Source organism: Podarcis pityusensis, assembly GCF_964106645.2.
Source record: "Podarcis pityusensis genome assembly, chromosome: 6".
Classification (NCBI taxonomy): Eukaryota; Metazoa; Chordata; class Lepidosauria; order Squamata; family Lacertidae; genus Podarcis; species Podarcis pityusensis.
Genome location: NC_138030.1, coordinates 55853170 through 55873243, shown reverse-complemented (window position 1 = coordinate 55873243; position 20074 = coordinate 55853170). Strand labels below are relative to the sequence as shown.

At 40.4% G+C, this 20074-nt stretch overlaps 2 long non-coding RNA genes across 3 annotated transcripts; one reads left to right on the top strand and one right to left on the bottom strand.

Annotated features, from left to right (window-relative positions):
- The first annotated feature begins 364 nt into the window (after positions 1-364).
- LOC308479867 lies at positions 365-10079 on the top strand. Of its 2 annotated transcripts, none has more exons than XR_013987858.1 (4): positions 365-455; positions 6499-6575; positions 8425-8548; positions 9854-10079. It is a non-coding gene; the product is annotated as an uncharacterized lncRNA (long non-coding RNA). The 2 variants fall into 2 exon arrangements; XR_013987859.1 differs by lacking the exon at positions 365-455 and adding an exon at positions 5991-6030.
- LOC308479868 lies at positions 2063-19550 on the bottom strand. Its single transcript, XR_013987860.1, has 3 exons — positions 18541-19550; positions 10074-10198; positions 2063-2211 (listed from the first exon to the last, which is right to left on the bottom strand). It is a non-coding gene; the product is annotated as an uncharacterized lncRNA (long non-coding RNA).
- Between the last annotated feature and the right edge of the window lie 524 nt (positions 19551-20074).

Sequence of the window (20074 nt, the reverse complement as noted above, 5' to 3'; positions counted from 1 at the left end):
AAGGACTCCTGAAATTATGAGTACCACCAAGAAAAAGAAAAAGAAAATCAAGGTGAGTCAGTGGTGAAGATTGCTCCTATCAAGGGGACCCTTAAAGAACTTGATATCAAAGGGTGGCAACCAGGCTTAAGTCCAGCCAAAAAGGGTTGTGTGAAGTGAGGAAGCTCTAGATGTCAGCAGGATAACCCAGAATATACTTGCAGCCATTGTTTCTGGTTTAGGAGCAGGAAGCACTACCAAGCAGGATACCATTCAACCCAAGAAAGTTAAGCAGCTGCAGGCCAGCAAAACCACAATTTTACTCTGAGGAGACCCAGAATGACCCATGCATGTCAAAGGTCTCGGGCACAAGCAGCATGTAAGGTCAAACACATGAAACATCTACTTATTAAACAAAAGTGCAATGAATGTGAATATGGGAATGATGAGTTTGTATCAGTTCTTGTGTTTGTATGGTAAGTCATTGTCCATTTTATATTGAATTTGTTAGAGATAATTAATGGATAGATAGATATGGTGAGGTATAACTGGCAATAAAACTATAGAACACACACATGCCCCAATCCAGACTGGCAATTAAGGGATGGGGAGTGAACCCTTTCCTCCAAGCTGTCTGCCTAACAAAAAGCTGCCTTCTCTCAAAGATGCCCCACAACCAAAACATATGACTGTGGCAATCTTGCTGGCTAATTCTCTGGCCTAACACACAACACCTGATCCACAGTGTAAACCTTACAATTTGGACACCTGGCCCAGCAAGCAGGCTGCAAAAGAAAAAGCACAACTGGGCTCCAGAGAGGGCTTAGCACACTTGATGACTTTTTTATTTACTTAGGCTCAGACCTCCTGGGCCTTCCTAACATAACTCCAATTCACCCCCCTTCATAGCAAATATCGTCTTAAGAAGGATTTAAGCTGCCCATCCGCCCCTCAGTGCTGCGGTTTTAATTCAGGCCTAAGCTTGCAGGAGCCGCTGTTTTTAATTTTATACCTTTTACATAAAAATTGCAATCATTGATGTCTTGTCATGTCCAGTTTGGCCCATAATGGTCTCACTACCATGGAAGTTTGTTAGACAACTCAAGCCTCTTCATAGCTGATTTTAAAAGACTTGTGAGCATCTCCTCTGAGCTCCCAGAAGGAAAACATGATTGCTGATTTACTCCCAAGTAAATGTGAACAGGATTTCAGGAATTCAATTGCTGTTTGAATTGTAAAACTACTTGTACTTCGAAAAACCAGACATCTGAAAAGTTAATACAACTAAACTGTAGCAGCGTATCAAAAACCTTAAACAACACTCAGAGTCTGGTGTAAAGGAAAATTATTCATGCAGGAAAAATACCACCAACCCAACAGGAAACCCAATAGTCATTGAAGAAGAGCCAATACAAATACCCCCCAAAGTCCAGCCACTCCAAGAGCAAGCCGTAATACACTGTGGCCCTGCCATATTGACATAGGCTATTTCCCCGGCAATTCCTTGGATTTCATAACGGTCTGGATTTTTAATAAACGGGTAATTCCTGTTCAGCTTTACAGAGGGCTGAAGACTGCCATGAACAGTGGTGAGTAGCACCACTGACCAGCATAGGTATTATTTTCCACAGGTATTTAAAAATATAAAGATTTTGTCTATATATCTTGCCATACTAGACCTGATGCAACATGACAAGGAACCAAAAGGTTGACTAACATTGATAAGCCAGACATAAACAAGGCTTCTAACTTATTAATAATTAGAGGAACAAAATTACCATTGTGTAGGTCTTCTGGGAAAGGCTTTAGTGAAAAATGTACAATGTAAAGGAACTCAAATGCCTCTTAATTGTTAATAACTTTCACTTTTGTCCTCTAGAACTAATAGGCTTGTTTTCTGTTTGCAGAGCTCTCTCCATTTTTGTAGCTTTTCAGCCTTTTGTCATCTCATATAGGAACAGCGGTACATGGCTTCAAATAACCCTAACCCTAACATAGTCTCATCGTATATCTCTGCTACTTTAGTATTGAATGTAATGTACAGTATCATTTCTGAAATACTGTAGTTAAAAAAAAAATACCAGCTGCAGAGTGGTGATGATCTTAACTAACTTTTACCAGTAGCTTTTTATTGTCCACAAGGTGGTGCTCTGTCAAACAAGTAATAAAACAGAAGGGGATATCATCTTGGCTCTGGGTGTATCATGTTGTTCACTCTTAAGCCAAGAAGGACTGTAATATTACACACACACACACACACACACACACACAGAGAGAGAGAGAGAGAGAGAGAGAGAGAGATGAGAAATGCATAATGTAACTATAATTTATTAGACACGAACACATTGTACAGAGCTATTGTTAATGATTAAATATTATATGGAATTATGATATAATTTAGTTTGATTTCACACCCACCCTATCCCTTAGGCTTAAGATGACAAACGTCAGTTTTAAAAACTGCATTTGCAAAATGCATAAAACATGGAATTCAAACACTTACAAACACAAAACTGAAATGGCTCTGCACTCATCATCACTGATCACTACAATATGCATTTGGGGGAAATTCCTAGCCTAAGCTTTGGCATGTCACCAGATACGAAATTCCAGGCTAGGGATCAGCTGCTAATAACTTGTCTCTGTGGGCCCAAAACAATTCAAACTCAGGACAATTTCAAGAGGTCCATTCTCTTGAATATCAAGATTGCATATGGGAAGGTGCTTACTAGGTAGTATAGACACCAAGGCGTTCCAGTTTAGCACGTATCCAAATGGTGCCAAGTGTGTGCCATCTTAGCCATACTTTTTTAAAATTATCATTTCATTATCACTCTTTTGCCTTAAATAAGTTGAAATACTTAAGCAATAGTGCTTAATTTTTTTAAGTACTTTAGCACATATTTAAAAACTAAATAAGAACAATGTGTGTGCACACGCACACACAGAGCCTTTCCAGTTAACACCATTTTATCAACACATGAATCCCCTCCCCCATTTTTACTGTTTCCTCCTTAATGCTAAAGTATCAACGATAGCTTATAAATTTAAAGAGCACTTCAGAAATTATTTTTTAAAATTGATCTGGAACAAATGGCTTAAAATATGGCATACTCTGGTTAATTGTTCTTTTGGCATCCACACAGTTGTTTGACACCCTCCGTGGAATGTAGAAGGATGCACAGAGAGAGAGAGAGAGAGAGAGAGAGAGAGAGAGAGCGCTATAACTCTCAATATGTGAAAAGAAAAGTGCAATTCTTCATACAGCTTGCAGTGACAAAATAAGAATAGGCCAGAACTAAGTGCTGCCAGTTCTGGAAACACCCGCAGTCTCTATGACTATAGAACGTTTTATACATGTAGCAATTTAGAAAAATAATAATTATTGGTGATAACTTACTTGTTTTATACTGCAGTGTATTTCACAATAGTGAAGTTCCATGGCCAATGCTTAGCGCAGCACAAAAACTTTAAAAAATATATGCATATTGCTAACAGGAAGGAATTTAGAGTTGTAGCAGCATCCTGTAGGATGTGTATATTTCATTTTGATACATGATGATTTACAGAGGGCTGTGCTTTCAGCTATACGTTCTAGTCATTGTGGTTATTAGGATTACTGCGGCTACATCTAAACACAGGAAATAAGTACAAGTATATTGGTAGATATGATATCTATTTCCCACTTTTTAAAAACAAACTGTTTCAATGTCTACATATTACAATTAAAATAAATGGATTATAATTTGCAAAAAGCAGGTCACCAGCAAAAAAAAAAAAAAAAAAACACAAACTGGGAGTCAATATTATTGTAATATTAGCATTGATTTCCAGGCTGAGGGCAAACTACCATTTACAATGGAAATGAATGACTATACCTCTGTTTTTAATTACAAATAGCAGTGGCAGGGAGGCAGGAGGAATTGGGACTAGCCTGTGAGGGGTCAGCCATTTTTTCTTTGTACTTGGAGCCTCTATATCTCACGAGGAAAACACAAACCCCACAACAATTTCCCTTAGTAGCTGATATCATATGCTGATGCTTCAGAGCTTATATAGAAGTCAAGGAGAAAGGTAAGAGTGCCTGCCTGCCGTCTAGGTACTGCCTCTTTAGTGGAATCATGTTCAGAATGCACTACATGTGTTAGCAGCATACAGTTCTTAAAGCAAATAGACCTTGGCTGAAGAAGTAAAAAGGCAGTAATTTCAGAGGCAGTAGCTGTTGGCACAGACTCAACTCTGGGATAATTTGGTCCTGTCAATACTGCCGTTTGTTTCCTGCCACCCTTACAAAAGGGGATTCCACTACAGCCATATTGTTATAGAGCTGTCATTTCAGTTCATCCCAGTCACTCAACGGTTCAGCAACCCAAAGGAGTCTGAGAATGAAACTGTAACACTGTAAATATGGACATGAATACCATGGATAGAAATATTCTTTGTGTGAAAACTAGGTCTCCGCAGATGCGTACATTGTATCTTGAATTTCTGTTAAGGCCTATGGCTACTATGCAGATAAAACCAAACTAACTGTATTAATTACTGAAAAGCTGAGAAGCAGTAGGAGGAATTAAATACCGTGCTCTTCCAACCACTTTGTAGAGGGGGAAGGAGAGCTTGCACTGACAGTGTTCTAGGGAGAGGAGAGGGGTGGGTGTGTTTTTTTGGGGGGGTGTACAGGATGCACAGAGGGAAGAAAGAGGAGGAAGTCCCATTGCATTATCAGGACTTGCTGTGCTGACTCCCACAAGCACATCTGGTTAGTTGAATCTGACCCAGTTACTGTACATTGCAAATTTGCTTAATTTTAATATATATTTTTTTAAAAAAACAAGAGTAGTATTCTAAGGCTACTACAGTGTTAACAAATCAATGTAAATCATTGAAACCTAAATATTATTGTTTTGTCTATTCGCAGTAGAACCACTAGTTACCAATATGACACAAACTTCACTCACACAATGCCAAATAATCAATGCCAGTCAAATGACAAACTCTACTGACAACAGGTATTGTTAAGAGCATTGTTGCATATTTTATGCTGCTTGACTCATCTTAAAAAGTGGCATCTGATAAAACCCACAAGCCGACTCAGTGACTAGCTTGGGATACAGGCCCAAGCAGGCTATTGACTGATGGCTCTTGACAGTTTCTGGTGAAGTGGATCAGTTTGATGCTAGACTCATCGTGGATAATCCATACTCTTATCCATAGGCCTCTGAGAATTAAAAAAACTGAGCAAATATTATGGGTAGGAAGGAGACCATTTTCTCACACTGCTACATGGGAACAAGGCCTAGGGCACTCTGATGTAAATAAAAAGTACATAAGTGGAACTATGTTTTATACACATTGGGGGGTGCCCTGTCAGTTGGGGTGCAAAAGAGCCCCTTGTCTGAACTGCCAGTGGAGGTCAGATTGGACCTCTCTCTCTCTCTCTCTCTCTCTTTTCTTGTCAGTTAGTCAATGCATTTCTTTTCTGGCAGGCTTTTGGCCTGCCATTTTCAATAGTGTTTAGTGGACTAGACTCCTGCCTGAGAAGTTTTTATCCTCAGCACTTGTCTCTCTTTATATTTTAGTAGTTTATTCTTTTGGGGTTTGTTTATTTGGTAATTTTAACAGCTTGTAAGATCCCCAACGGGTGTAAGATGGGACGCGGGTGGCGCTGTGGGTAAAACCTCAGCGCCTAGGACTTGCCGATCGCATGGTCGGCAGCTCGAATCCCCGCGGTGGGGTGCGCTCCCGTCGTTCGGTCCCAGCGCCTGCCAACCTAGCAGTTCGAAAGCACCCGGGGGTGCAAGTAGATAAATAGGGACCGCTTACCAGCGGGAAGGTAAACAGCGTTCCGTGTGCTGCGCTGGCTCGCCAGATGCAGCTTGTCACACTGGCCACGTGACCCGGAAGTGTCTGCGGACAGCGCTGGCTCCCGGCCTCTAGAGTGAGATGAGCGCACAACCCTAGAGTCTGTCAAGACTGGCCTGTACGGGCAGGGGTACCTTTACCTTTACCTTTAAGATGCCCAAAGTATTGCTACTGCAAAAGGAGGGCAAGGTATAAATTATCAGTACTGGGCAGTATCCAACTATGCCCTGTCAGAGCAAGGATTTATGCTTAACGCCACAGAACTCTCTCTTCCTCCTCCTGCCCAGTGCCGGATTTATGTATGAGCTAAACAAGCTATAGCTTAGGGACCCACTCTCTTGGGGGCCCCCAAAAAATTTAAAGGAAAAAAACCTAGGTGTACATAAAAAACAAATAAAATGGCTTTAGATACCTATTAGCTCCATAAATTACCATACAGCATACAGTATATTCAACACAAAAAACAACGACAATCTGTTGTTGACAAAGGACAGCTGGACATATAAAGGGTCCCATTACCTTCAGTAGCTTAGGGCCTCATCAAAGCTAAATCCGGCCCTGCTCTCGCTCAAATGACCCACACTCTCCCCAAATCTGTTCTAAAGGGCTGAATGAAACTCAACCCCAAATAAGAATTGTTGCTGTTATTATTTTCAGACCAAATGTTCAAGACAGCAGTTGAGATGCAACTTTAAAGGCAGTTGCTGGCTTTGTTTCTCTAGCACCTTCATTGTGTAAGTTATGTTTGTGAGGTTAGCTGTGAAACATCCCTCTGGGTTCATCTGCCTGCAGCTATCATAAAGCTTCTTCAGCCTTGACTCTCTTTGCATCAAAGATTGTATAGACGGACATAGCACTGATGTGTATGCTTCCTCTCACCAAAAATATTGAGGCCAAATGCAACTCTCTTAGATCTGCTCAACTGGTTTCATTTCAATAATGCTTTCTGTTTTTAAGTTACAAGGAAAACTGTCAGTAATCTGCTTTTTCACAATCTGCTCTTTTTTATTTCTTCACTTGAAAAGACAGTATTCTATAACAGTCTTTGTGTGTATGTCAGAAATATAGCTATTGCATGCCCTGGGGAAATATAAACAATCTGCCATATGGCTCATTATTGTTTTTGTCATTACTAGATTCCCAGTAGCATATTTCTTCATTTGACACAATTGCCAAACAGAACACAATTGTGTTATTGAGATTATACAATCCATGCAGACAGTGTGTGAAACCCTGATTCTTAGACTTTCCTCTAGCTTGTGTAGCTTTAGTGGTTTAATAAGCAACTACACTGGTGTCTCAGTTCAAGTACAAATAGGTTTTTTATGCTTCAAGGAAGGGGAAAGGGCATATTGTATACAGCACTTGCTATTTTAACCTCCAGAGTATTTTTTTTTTAAAAAATTGGCATTGTATAGGGTTTTTTTAAAAAAATAGAGAATATGGCTCAAAGGTTAATAATGAGTACATACTCTATGCAAATAAAAGCACGTAATATAAAATATATTGGGTTACTGTATTAGAAAAGCAATATATTTCTGAAGTAATGGACTCTTAACAAAGGCCACCAAGTTACAGTAACTCTTTTTCTCTTGTTAAACTAAGTAACAAAAAACTTCTAGATGGCTTTTCTGGCAAAATTATATTCAATGTGACATGCAAACAATTGCTATCACTAAAATAATAAATATTAATTAACCAATGTAATCACTAAGGCCATGATCCGGCACACACTAGCATTTAACCAAACAGGTTTGAACAAAATACAAAATGTCCTTTCTCATTTTGTGCTATTTTATTCCTTTTCTGTTTTTTACAGTGGAATAAATATAGTTGTTCTATATTATAAAACAGCAGCAACGTCACACTAAATATTTTAGAGATGGTCAAATGGGTTTTATCTAAAAGTTTCCAAAGTGACTCATGCTGATATTTAGCAGTTATTGGAATTTCTTTTACTATTCAGTTCTTTGTGGAGGAATGACTAACTGTTCTGCATACATAAAAAAGGATTTTGCACAAAAAGGCAAATGGACATGATAAATGGGTATACAATTGCACATAGTGCTGAGAAAGTGGGAAAAGAGTTTATATTCTCCCCTCATAATGGTAGAACCCAGAATCATCCCATGAGGCTGAACAGTAAGAAACTCAGGACAGTCAAAAGGAAATAATTCTTCTCACATTGCACAGAATCCACTTACACAAAGTGTAGTAATGAAAACCAACTTGGTTGGCTTTACTAGGAGATTAGACAAATTCATAGAGGATTAGGCTATCAATAACTACTGGTCATAAGGGCTACATCAGTGGCAGCACATGCGATGCAATGGAGCCACCCTCCCAAAACCAGCATGAACAGCTGCTTACTCAAACAGGGAAAAGTGGTGGTGAGGTTGGACCTGCACAGTTGCACCAGAGAGGGTGCCACTGCCCAATCCAGCATTGCCACAGGTGCACCTGTGTAGCCCTCACCTGGCTGCCTCACAGCACATCCAGGTAAGCTGCAGTGCTGCCATGTTTGAAGCATGAGTCTGCCCCATCACAAACATCACTACTGATTTATATCTCACCCATTAACAGAGGCAGTACACATCTGAATACCAGTTGCTGGTTGGGGAACATGAGCAAGTGACTGCTATTCTGCCCATATCCTGCTTGTGGTCTTCCCAGAGGCATCTATTTGGCCTCTTGGAATATGAACTAGGTAGGCCATTGGTCTGTTCCAGCATAGTTTTCTTACGTTATTAATTGATTTCAGATGTTTGTTGTGTTCTAGCCTGCATTTATCTGAAAAGCATTTTTTTCAAAGTGGCATACTCTTAAAAAAAAAAAAATCAATACGATGCAGATTGCTGTAGGAACACATTAAAGTTTATGTGACAAGTGTTCTGTTAATTGACAGTAACCAAGCATAAAAAATGAATCTTACAAAGCACTGGGGGTGTTTGCATTATGAGTGTATGTAGATCCAAAGCATATACTGTGTATTCTCTTGTTTTCTCTCACTATTACATACCGGCAGCAAAACAGGGAATAACATAGCTGTGAGCGGAATCATTTTAACTTGAAATGACTTATCTCCAAGAGCTAGGCTCTGTTCCCACCCCCCACCCCATATTGATTTTAACAAAAGAAAGAAAATGCACATAATATAAATAAATAAATAAAAACTAAAAGAAAAATTAATTCCTTTTCTTTTTAAAAAAGACAAATAGTACCTTGAGCAGATATGAAGCTCCCACAACAGTGTTGTTATGAGGATGAAATAGGGAGGAGGAGAACCATGAACACCACCTTTAGATGGTATATGAATGTAATAATAAATAAATATTATGAGAGGGAATGTCTAGGTAAGCACACACTTGTCTTTAGAGAAGATTGTCCTTTAAAAAGAAATCCAAATGGGTTTTCATATTGGCCAGCAATATAGATGTACAAAAGTGAGAAAGGATGTGAAATACGATGTAGTAATCTCCCAGACCTTTGGTCACAGTGATGAAAACTAGAGGAAAAGCTATATATATATATATATATATGCACAATGAATATACTCTTTTCAAACTGCAAAGCAAAGAGCTATGGAAAGCCCACTTATCAATGGTACTTAGCTGTGGGGAGGGAATAATAAAGAGCTGGTCTGCACTCCATTTTTTTCCTGAGATTTCACCACATATTGGGGTCATGAGTCAGAAATGCACAGTGCCACGTGAAATTGTTGGCAAACTGAACTCATGGCAATGCACTCTGATGACAAGGGTACCTTGGGCAACCCTGTAACGCTGCTTCAGTCAGCCGACACTCTGCTGTGCTTCCAGGGTTGTGCGAACTGACCGTTAGTTCCATATACATGCCATTTAGGCCTGGGTGCCAAAGAATCTTTATGATTGTTTTTCTTTCTTTTTTTAGATGTAATGCAAACATTAACACCTGCATGGCTCAAGTTAGGTTTCTCTAACCATAGTTGAGAAGCTAAATGAAAGCCTGATTCTTTACTGTGTTTTTTTCACAGACACCTTCTGTGGCATTTATAAGAGGAAATCTCTTCATAACAATCCCATGAGCTGCGTCATGGGCACAGCAGTTCACAGGACCAGGAACAAAGATCCTGGCTCTGATGCTTTGACAATACAACTGGTGTCGTTTTCCTCCTATTTGGGGTGAAATGGGCCTTCCTGGCCAATCTGAGCTAGTGAAATCCTGGGCTTTTCTGGGTTGACAAATTTGGTTACCTGACAAATAGCAGCAGAGCCAAATAGTATTGGATTTGTCGATGAAACTGTGGAAGCTGCTTTTTTCAATGCTGTGGTTACAACAACCTTTTCAGATTCCATTCCTTGCTCAATAAAGCGTCAATCTGTAATGAAATAATGAAAGAAAAGCCACTTTAAATGATAAGGAAATCGGCAGCAACAATTTGTAAAGCATGTTATAACTGTTTGCTATTGTTCTTCTGGAGTACACATTTAGTAAATTACTGGAACATATTGTTAGATGAGTTATATATATTGGGTGGTATTTTACTAAGTATTTTCAGACAAAACAATTTTTTCAAAAAATATTTATAGTCACCTTGTCTTTTGCTCTCTTATTTTATCATCAGAGGAACCCTGTAAGGTCAGCTAGTGAAGTTCATGCCTGGGATTTGAACCAGAACAGATCCAGGGAAATCAATTTATTTAAGCAAGTCAGTGAGCCATGACATGACCAGATACCACCACCCTTTGTAAAATGCAAGCTTTAACTGGGAGCAAGTTGAGTGTGGCTTATCTAGAGGCCATAAAGAAATTAATGAGGGTGATAGAATGGACTCAACAGTATACAAACATGGCTGCCAATATGCCTTCATTCAGTTTTAATATGTCCATTCAGTTTAGTTACTAGTTGCTACTATAGAGCAGAACAATCCTTACAGGCATTGTATAAAACAAAAAACAAACAGAACTAAACACCCAGAGGTCTGTATAGGCAAGATGCTAAATGCGGCTTATATACGTTTTCTTCTTAACCAGATATCAGTAATCCAGACTGACAGAATGTTGGCTCCTGCTACTTCTCTCATCCCCACAGTCTTGCTCCACCATCCCTATTTTCTGTTATGGTGGTATGAAAAATTAGAGTGCAATTGGCATTAAACAAATTAGTTAATTTTTAGTTAATACAAAAGACAGACAATATTTCACCAATACAGTGGTACCTCGGGTTACAGACGCTTCAGGTTACAGACGCTTCAGGTTGCAGACTCCGCCAACCCAGAAATAGTACCTCAGGTTAAGAACTTTGCTTCAGGATGAGAACAGAAACCATGATCCGGTGGCGCGGCAGAAGCAGGAGGCCCCATTAGCTAAAGTGGTGCTTCAGGTTAAGAACAGTTTCAGGTTAAGTACGGCCCTCCGGAACGAATTAAGTACTTAACCTGAGGTACCACTGTACATAGGTCTATTACAAATAAAAGCTAATGAGGCATTGAGGTTCATCCAATTACTTGATGTTATTTTTCACATTCAAGGCCGCAGTCTTGCCTGGAAGTAAGCTCCAATGAAACCAGTGGGACTTGCTTCTGAGTAAACATAACGGACAAGACTCACGGTTTAACTGTCTTTCAAGCAACCAAAACCGATGGCCATAATCAAAAACATCTTCAGAAATGAGCAGCTTCTTACCCTGTACTGCTGAAAACAAAAGCTCTGTTTGATATTTATGAAGATTCCCACATAGAGATGGAGCTGATGAAGCCATTTAAACAGCAACAGTGAACCTCTCCTCTCAACCTTACAGGAAGTTGGGTTCTCAGAATTATCGAGGTTGCATATTGCAACTCTGCATATGTATATCATTGCTTTTCGATGCACAGCATTTCTTAGCACTGCTTTGAGAGGCAAAGGCTCAAGAATTAGTTTTCTAAAACGTTTGAATGTTTTCTTCTTTCCTTTTTTTTGTTACAGTAAACACTTTCAGGGATTTCTACTTTGAACAAAAAAAGTTTTGTTCCTCTGTTATCTTGACATTGCACATTTCTTTATTATGCAGTAGCTAATAACTGCAAATCCTGTGTGTAAAAAAAGAATAGGCTACTTTCAATCTGTGGAAAGTTTGACCTCAAGGGCATAGAAACTGTTGACTCATTGTTTTTACTGCATATACTATTAGCCCTTTGTCACATTCTGAGAATGACATCATCTTCATCGCAGTTAGTAGCAGGTACTGGGTAAATTAAGAGCCCTCTGCTTTGCCAGGTTTTTTTTTAAAGGGTATACTTCTCAAATTAACAGTATATTTCTAGTTCCACCACTTTAGGCTATTATTTCTGACTAATCACATGTAGGAAAAGCTTGTAATCAGAATAGGAGTTGCTCAGACTTTTCACCCTCCCCCACTGCGCATTCTGTTGCAAAGATCTAGACTTCTAGGCATGTTGCCAGGGAGAGCAAGGACTGAAGGATGAGTGTAATTGTCAGCACTTGCCTCTGCAAAAGAGGGTGGGGTTTGAGAGAGGAGAGGGTGGGATCTGGTGCAGAGGGGACTAGGTCTGTACCCTCTTCATGGCTGAGCAGCAGCAGCAGCAGCAGCAGCAGCACACCCTGAGCTCCTCCCAGAATCTGTTTACTTGAAGCACAAATGCTTTCCAAATTCTTGCTGGTCTCTGCATTAAAATGTAGGCAGAATCAAAAGTGGGAGACTTTGTCAAGCAATGCACATGCTATGTCATATAGCAACTTGACAGCAGTGGAAAGATACTGCATTCCAAAGGCCCAAAACTTGAAAAGGATACGGACAGTGCCTTAGAGCCTTGTTTTACCCTTAGTTTAACATGTCTTCCAAAAATTACATTAAAGAATGTTATTTCAGGTTGCCTGGTCAAAAAGCGAGTCAAAATAGGAAATGCCAATTTTATGGTTACCCATAAAAGACTTACTTTCTCTTGCCGGTGAAGATTTAACGTGAGCGAAGCTTGGGAACTCTGTGACAAATAGCCTGCTTCAAACTAAAAGTCAATCTAGAATGCCAAATCTAAAAATCATAGTGAGACTGGCTAAGTTGCCATTTATGCAGAGACATTTTTTCATGGAAGGAGCCTTTGAAGATCTTAAACTTCAGTGGCAATTCCACCAACATATTTTGCTTTATTCTAATACTTAATTCAATGATGATACTGAAATATCAAATAAGATGGATAACAATGTGTAATATAAAAAGAAGTATGAAATTAGGCTAAAGGTGTGTGAAAGAAAGTAATAGAAGTGGAAAGAAATTGTAACTGAGTAGATTGGAAGTCAAACACAAAGGTGGGGTGAGGGGTGGTGGATGGTGATGGGGAAAGGAATTATTTGTGGGATTGAGTGTAAGTATGTTTGAACACTTTTAAGGATTGTATGAAATGTATGTTTGTATGCTTGTATATGTGTATTAATGATGAACTATTTTAACAATAAAAACTTATTAAAAAAAATAAAGGTCAGCACCAATGCTAAAAAAAATAATAATAATTCAATGATGACTCTTAACAGCTGAGGCTATTAGCAACACTTTGGCAACTTTTAAGTTTTTCTGGCATAATCCCAAAATAATGGTATAGTTTGAGATTTCTGGTCTAAAAGGCTTTTAAATAATTTTGCACAGGTTTTGTATCCCACTTCTGTCAAAGGAAAAACAGTGCTCTAGTCCAATAATCTAATTATACAATGACAAGATTTGGAAAGGGCCTAAATAAGCAGCTTCTTTATCATTATTATTTTTAAGCAGGAGGTTTGCCAAACAGAGGTTAACTGAAAATATGTGTGAGAGCATGTGCATAAGTTACTGAGGCAATTGTGTTCCCTTAGCTGTAAACTGAATAATATACCAGAATGGTGGGGAGGACTGCACTCATTTTAAAATATAATGTTGCTTCCTCTTTCCTGAGCACTGAGACATACTGGGCAGCCTTACTAGAGTCAGTTTCCTTCAAAAGAGACAGAGCAAAAATCTTACAGTATATTTAAAATGGTTTATTTACAGATTTGCAAGTAAGTAAGGTATGATGAAAAGAAAGCAGTAAGCACAATATTTAGACAATCACATCTCAACTACTGGCTTACATCGCCTGTAACTGCATCCTTTTTAACCTGCCAAAATGGAAGAAAGTATTCTAACTTCAAGAAAGGTAACTTGAAGTGCTTTGCACCACATAGGACTGTTAAGAGCATCAGGGGGAAGTTCTATTGGCCACAATACCATTTAAGGCAAGTTCTTAATAAGTGAATGCTCCTCGGAGTTAACATCTGTGCATGGGCGGGGGAGACTTTTGGTATAAAACTAAAATGCTAAGATTTAAGCATCACTCCCTTTCTCTCACAGACATCATCTGAAACACAGTAAATTAGTCTCTGAATGTAATTAATAATATTAACATGATAATAATTCCTTTCTGCTTATCTCTTTTACTGCATTAAATTTCTGTCCCAGACTTTCAGCACACAAGGTGCTTAACTATAAAAATATCATGAAGAGCAAGAAACAGCAGAAACAATATAAATAAAAACTTGATAGGACAGAACTAGTAAAAAAACAACAAAAAACTTTCACTGTGACTTAAAAGGTCTAAAAGGCCTGGGAGAATAAAAATATATTTGCCCAGCACAATAAAGACAAAAAAGTAGGCCCTAGGCAAGAACTTGAACCTTCTAAAGGCATGGTGCTGCAACTGAAAAGGCCCTTTCCCCAGTCCTCATGCAAAGTATCTCAAAAACTGGAAGCACCTGCAAGAGAGCCTCAAATGACAGTCACAGAGATTAGCACATGGTTTGGGGTTTGACCAAAAACAGTCTGGGCTGCCTTTCTAATCAAGCAATACAGTGATCTCTTTTGCTCAACTAGCTATTGCTTTGACATGAGAGCGAGAAGGAAAATTCCAAAGCTAAATAATGTATGAATGTTACGCAATAGGGTGTTATCCTGACCCAAATGCAGATATGTTTGTTTGCAAAATGGCATTGTATGCAGCTAGAACCAAACAGGAGGAAAAACATGCAAGAACAGACTTCTAAATCAAGGGACAGATGGGGATGCTTATCATAGTCTATCAGGTGCTCTAGAGGGTGCCAGAATGTACCGAATGAGGTTCACTGCCCCATTTGTGCAGGCAGGGGTGACAACGAGGAAGGCAGAAAGTTCCCCAGCAGCCCCCATGTTTTTCAGGCCACATGTGTTTCTTGGTAGCAGCTGTGTTCTGTTTATTATCAACTGTACTATAAGGTACAATATGTGATATTTAAAACGCACTGCTTTTTGTAATTTAATAATGAATAAATACAAGAAGGGGCCATTGAACCTTGCTGTGGCTCTCCTCACTCCTGTACTCTAACCCTGTTTAGGGAAGCTTTTAATGTCTGATGTCAAAATAAAAAAATCCTTCCAGTAGCACCTTTAAGACCAACTAAGTTAGTTCTTGGTATGAGCTTTCGTGTGCAAGCACACTTCTTCACTGCTTTGTGTACATTTGGCGACTTGTAAATCACATAATTAACAATACATGCACAACTATGGAACAGGACTGTTTACATTTTCTTTTCTCTGTATCTCTCTCCGTGAGAGTCCATTTATGTGCACATGGTATACAAAGAGGGTAATACTGCCTTCATCTGATGAAGTGATTTCTTGTCCGTGAAAGCTTGCACACGAAAGCTCATACCAAGAACTAACTTAGTTGGTCTTAAAGGTGCTACTGGAAGGATTTTTTTATTTTGACTATGGCAGACCAACACGGCTACCTATCTGTAAATGTCTGATGTTTTATTGTATTTTTAATATTTTGTTGTAAGCTGCCAGAGTGGCTGGGGAAACCCAGCCAAATGGGTGGGGTATAAATAATAAATTATTATTATTATTATTATTATTAACCCTCTCCTTACCCCCCCAAACCCACTGGCAATACTATTCCAGAGTGTTTTTCCACATACACTGGGCACTGCTTTGTGTACATTTGGCGACTTGTAAATCACATAATTAACAATACATGCACAACTATGGAACAGGACTGTTTACATTTTCTTTTCTCTGTATCTCTCTCCGTGAGAGTCCATTTATGTGCACATGGTATACAAAGAGGGTAATACTGCCTTCATCTGATGAAGTGATTTCTTGTCCGTGAAAGCTTATGGTACAATAAACGTTGGTGTTTAAGGTGCCCTAAGATTATTTTTTTGTCTCGTAGACTAACATAGTAGTACAGAACTATATCTGCTCCTGTGAATGGCATCAGTTATTGAATCACAGAGTTGTAGCATGGAAAATACCATGAGGGTCATCTAGTCCAACCCTCTACAATGCAGGAATCTTTTGCCCAACGTGGATCTCGAACCCAGGACCCTGAAATTTAGACTCTCTTGCTCTAGCAACTGAGCTATAGGTGACTTAATTCTCATTCAAATTGTGAACATATAACTATATTCCAAAATGGGCTGGGCATATTATATCTTATGACAACACTATTCCCCCTCTAGGGAAGACCTATGAACATACTATGGTAAAAGCTACTGCTCTTTGTCTCTAGCCACAAAGGGATACATATTTAAGTAAATAAGATAGTACCTAGTGTACTCAAAACACCATTGTTGTTTTCTAATACCTGATTCCATACACAAATAGGAGGTAAGTACCACTTATTTTAATGGAACTTGCTTCTAAAAGCAAACATGCTTAGAGCTATAACCTAAATTAGAAATATCATAGCTCCCCCCTTCACCTAAAAAATACTGTTTACCTTAATTCATGTTGTAATCAATATTATCGAATGATAAAGGCAGGCTTCAAAATGCACTACACTACACTTAAAAGAGGATAGGAATCTGCATCTCAAATGGGTGCTTTACTCCCTTTTGCAGCTTTGTTTGCCAGGAGACAGCTATGAACAAGTAGATCTGAGAACCCCATCAAGTGGAAATTCTATTAAACTGTTTTTATTATTATTAAATTGGGCTTTTGCTAACCGACTTTCTTTTTCTTATTGGAAGACCTGTTTAAGAATGGACTGTATGGGATACTGAGGAAATTTTAATTAATAGTCCAATAGTTCTGCTTTTCCTCCCTTAACCACTGGAAACTTTTCAATCATCATGCATTCCTTGTTCAGCAGCAACCCAAAATAGAAATAACAACTGATATTTGAATAGACAGTACTGCCAAGATGCAGTCTCTATTATAATCCTGGCTATAAGATGTCACCATGCAAAACGGATGCAGGATCACCTTTGTACTAGCACACATGTAGGAGAAAATGCCCTTGCCAAGGACATAAATAGGGCCCAAATGCCATGTATTTCATTTAGTATGAAACTGAACAGGAAACTTAAAATTCAAGGCCTGAAATGGTGTTTCCTACTTAAAGCTCCAGTAAAATGGCTGTTACTTGAATATAACTGTTTTTGCTCTGAGTTTCAGAAACAGGGGATAAGAAAATTTGAATTACATGTTACACTATATTGTCGTCTAAACTTTGAAAAGAATTCCACTGCAAGGTTGTGAAGCTTATCATCTTAAAGGCAACTGTAGAGTTCTTCAAATGTCAGCTGCTGCAGCACTGCAGTAAAACTAAATATTTCCTTAACGCAAGTCAGCACACTCCAGTACTGACCTTTAATACCAACCTTTCTCCTCCCATGCCTTGAATCCGTTAGCTGAAAATCCTTATGGTTATAAAACACTTAATTCTGAAGATTGGATTGTATCTGCATCTCCCCCAGGGCTTATGTTACATAAATGATTGCTACCTGTATTGAACTATAGTATAGTAAATAAGAAAAGAACACCGACGCTGTGCTGGATAAACCCCTAAATCTGTTATTTCAGAAGTAGCAAAAATCGGAACCCCAGAATACTGACTCTTCAATGAAAATGAAATTTAACTAGGAGCACTGAATTAATCAATTGAGCTTTCTGCTTACTTCTCAGTTGCAATGCCGTTGAGAAGACAGGCTGAAGAGAATAGGTACACTCTCTTCCCAGGGGTTTATAGTCTTCATGCTTTGAATATTTCCCCCAGATGTAACATTATGTCAGTTGGTGCCTTAAAAAGAATAGGCACTACCCTCTGATGTTAATCTGTTTTTTTTTAGATTTTGGGGGGGAAAGCGCAAGTCCCAAAGCCATTAAGGGGTATGGAAATGTGCATGTTTAATAATGTCCTGCTTCTTAACACTGTTTCTCACTTTAAAAGGTGATGCAACAATGAAAGCTTGCTTAGAGTGATATTTGACAGTCAAAACCTAAAACTACGTTGCCTACATCCAGGTAATTCAGAGGTGCAAAAGCCTTGGAATCTTATTTGTGGTTGCTTTCTAAAAATGGCTTGGCATGAGATCCCACAGATTTTTAACCACCCTCCATTCTTTTCAGCACCCCATTTGGCTCTTATCACTTGGGCATCGTCTTCTCAGGATGGTGACAATGACAAGCGAGCATATTTCATCTGGAATTTGAACTGAGAGGGTTCCCCGCTGTTTATTAACTTGGCACTAATGCTGGGAGCAGAATTTGACATAAGCAAGTTAACCTGACTTCCAGGGAAGGCTGCTGTTTTATAGGCATGTAATATTATGACTTGATGACATCATATTTCACATGTCAAATCAATATTAACGTTTGTGGGTCAAATTTATTTTTATTATTATTATTATCTGTAAAGCCAGAGTAACTTTAAAATAACCAAAATCAGAAGAATACCTCACTTGCCGCAAACCTGAAGACAAAGCTGCTTCCTTTCTCTCTCCACGGGATGAACCCGCCTCGAGCAAGGAGAGGCTGCCGCCGCCGCCGCCGCTGCCTGGCATCTCTCATAGTTGGTTTTGGCTTTCCCAGGAGGAAGAGGAGCAACTCCCGCTTCCCAGAAGTGCACACCGCCTCCTCCACGGCATCTTCACTGAAGGAAAACGGCGGAGGGATGGAGTTTCTTCTCCAGAGTTTCCGGCGTCTTTGGCTTGGCTTGGCGCGGAGCGAGGGCGGGCGGGAGGGGAATAACAACCTCTCGCCCGATCCTGCGTGGCAGCAGGTTGCAGAGGCGACCTGGGAGCTCCTCGCAGCCAGGTGGGCCAGGCCAGAGGCGAGGCGAGGCGCGCGGCCTCTCTCCCTCGGGGGTCTCTCCTGCCTCGAAGAAGGGGCTGCAGCTCGCTCACGCCGGGCAAGGGGCGGAGGGGAAAGTCCCGCACACACCAGAAGGGCGAAGCCCGCGGAGGAAAGGCCGGCAAAGCCCGCGGAGGAAACCCAATAAATAAAATCGGCGAAGGCGCGGAAATTTAAAAATGTTTGGACAGGAAGAGCAGGGGAAAAGAAACCGTCAAGGGGAGGGACGGGGGGAAAGTAACGGTCCAGAGGCTGCCTCTTCTCCTCCCCTTCGGCCGCTCGGCTTCTGGACACGGGTCGCGGGTGGGCCCCGTCTTCTGCCCTCGCGCCACCGGCCACACGACCACCGCCCGCCGCCGGCAGATTCGCTCCAGGAGGCGCGAGAGGAGGGAAGGAGGCGCGCGGCGGCGGGCGCGTAGGCCATGTGAACACCGACATTTTGAGCGCCTTGCCTCTGGGCCAGAGCGGCTCTTGGGGAAAGAAGCCGGCCTGCCATGACGGGGTGGGATCCTGCCCCCCACCCGCTTACAAAAAAACAAACAAACGGATTTATTAAGCGGCATGCAGGTTTCAGGAGCGCCATAGGCGGGCGACTGTTGGCTGTTATTCCTGCGCCATACCTGGGACGAGGAGCAGCCTGGTGGAACCGCTAAAATTACGCACGTCTCCTTTGCGGGCGGAGAGCACCCAGGAAGGGCGAGGGGTGTGGATTTGTTCAAATGCTTGGGAAGCTGCACCTTTTCAGTTTTGTGATCGAGCAGCGCGCCGTTGCCAAGCCTGTCAGGAACCTGGACATGAACTTTATATGCCACCCAGGCAGCTTTATTATGCGCGCTTACACCCCGTGGGATCTAAGGGCTGCTAGGTGTGCTGAATGTGCATTGGATCGCTGCCCGTTTTACCGGAGCATGCCATGTATTGACTCCCACTCACACCCAGCCTTAATCGCTCCAGATTTGACTTGCACCTCCATCCTTTTATTTAGAAGCAAGTGGCGTTGCTTTCAGCTGAACCTGCTCCCACTAAGTCAGCTTCCCCTAATCCTAAACACACTTTCTTGGCAGGAAATCTTGTCGAAATAAATGCCACTTTCCTTCCTAAGGCTAAGCCATAGGAGTCCACAGGACTTTTCTGACCT